This window comes from Gekko japonicus, unplaced genomic scaffold, assembly GCF_001447785.1.
Source record: "Gekko japonicus isolate JY-2015 unplaced genomic scaffold, Gekko_japonicus_V1.1 scaffold8219, whole genome shotgun sequence".
Taxonomy (NCBI): Eukaryota; Metazoa; Chordata; class Lepidosauria; order Squamata; family Gekkonidae; genus Gekko; species Gekko japonicus.
In genome coordinates, this window is record NW_015160477.1 from 1 (window position 1) to 2068 (window position 2068).

The 2068-nt window shown below is 46.4% G+C and overlaps 1 long non-coding RNA gene across 1 annotated transcript; it reads right to left on the bottom strand.

The window, feature by feature from the left end:
* Positions 1-677: 677 nt before the first annotated feature.
* Positions 678-1293, bottom strand: LOC107116183. The gene is made up of 3 exons (XR_001482699.1): positions 1201-1293; positions 844-897; positions 678-732 (listed from the first exon to the last, which is right to left on the bottom strand). It is a non-coding gene; the product is annotated as an uncharacterized LOC107116183 (long non-coding RNA).
* Positions 1294-2068: the final 775 nt, after the last annotated feature.

Consider the following 2068-nt stretch of genomic DNA (forward strand, 5'->3'; position numbering starts at 1 on the left):
ACTTGTCTCAGTTATTGCTTTTCATTGGGTGGTGGTGGTGGGAAGTGCTATCCAGTCACAGCCAGTGACCCCTCATGGGGTTTTCAAGGCAAGAGACATTCAGAGGTGGTTTGCCACTGTCTGCCTCTGTGTAGCCACCCGGGACTTCCTTGATTGTCTCCCATCCAAGTACCAACCACAGCTGACCCTGCTTAGCTTTCAAGATCTGACAAGGTCAGGCTAGCCTGGGACATCCAAGTCAAGGCAGATGAACAGAGGTGGTTTGCCATTGTCCAACTCTACCAGATGACCTTGGATGTCCTTGGTGGTCCCCCATCCAAGTACTAACTAGGGTCGACCCGGCTTAGCTTCTGAGATCTGACACGTTTGGGCTAGTCGGGGCTATCCAGGTCAGATTGTTTTATTAGTTTAACCGATACGAGGTTGGAGTCTACAACTCCCTTCTAGTAAGTGGGGAGCCTTGCTCTGGTGGAAAAAGATTTGCTTCAGTAGAGGTAGCTTTCTTCAAAACAGTAAGACTTTTTTCAACAGGAAGAAGACGTCTCTAATTGTGGAAGGAAGGTGTTGGCACAACCCTATTTATAAACAAGTAGACTTCGTCTTCTTTTTTTTTAGAAAGTGTGTCTGTAACCTAGTACACATTATCTAGATTGCAGCCTATTTATATGGTTGACTTACGGCAGGTCCTGGTGGACCTTGAGCTCCTCCTTCACCGTCCTTTCCAGGTAGTCCCTGTTAAATGGTAAGAATAGCCGCTAGTTATGGGTCAACATAATCCTTATAGAGGTTTACAACTAGAAGGAGAAGGGGTGTGAACTTTCTGAAGGGATAGTTTCTACTCACCTGTCCACCAGGACTTCCAGGTGCACCTCTTTCTCCATTTTTACCAGGTGAACCCTAAAGAGAAAAAAAGACATGGCAGGATTCAAATCTGAGAAATTCCTACCTCAGGCCCAGAAACTGTGAGGTAGGTCACGAGCACCATACTGAAGAAGACTAAGTCAAATAGCCCGTTATTAGCCCCATTCATGTGGGTAATATCTGCACAAGCAATGTTTCTTTCAATTACTGGAAGGACATGTTAGCCTATGTTGAAACGGTTGGCATACGCTGAACATTTTCAACTCATTGTGACTTTTTCCACAGACAAGTTAAAGAAGCCAAAAAAAAAAAAGGATATATTTTGTACATGATACTAACCTCACTACCTTTTGGACCGGGGAAACCCATCACACCTGGTTGACCTCGTGGGCCTGCTGGGCCTGGAGGTCCACTTCGCCCAGATTCTCCTGGAGAGCCCTAATGCAAATAAATGCAAATTAAAGACATTGAGACACATGGGGGGAAACCCCACAAAAGTCCACAGAGAACAATATGAAAAACCACAGGAACAATACTGGTCCACTTCGCCCAGATTCTCCTGGAGAGCCCTAATGCAAATAAATGCAAATTAAAGACATAGAGACACATGGGGGGAAACCCCACAAAAGTCCACAGAGAACAATATGAAAAACCACAGGAACAATACCAATACGATGGATTAAATAATGGACAATGACATCATGACTCTAGCTTGTCATGATTGTAAACATGTGTGAATATTTTTTTTCCAATCACAATGCTGTAAATCAGGGGTCTCCAACATTTTTGAACCTGTGGGTACCTTTGGAATTACGACACAGGGTTTTGGGTGCAACTACAAAATGGATGCTGCAGGAGGAGGAGCCAACCACAAAATGGCTGCCACAGGAGGTGGAGACACACACACATAGGAAGCCCAAGTGTGGGGTAGAAGAGAGGTAATTAAAAAAATACACTGTGAAAAAGGAATGAGAAAAAACAAAACCAACACTGTGGTGGCAGCTCCAACTGAAACAACATTATTTTAATCTTCACAGTAGGCTTGCCAAGTCCCCCTGGGGGGCAGGGAAACCCCCACCCCAGAGGCCCATTCCCCGCCGCCGGTGGATCGAGCCCCGAGGAGAGCCCCACCCCGACGTGCGTGTTACCCAGAAGTGACGTGACCACACCGGGCATGCTGGGGACGGGGCCACAGGCATCCCAGGGA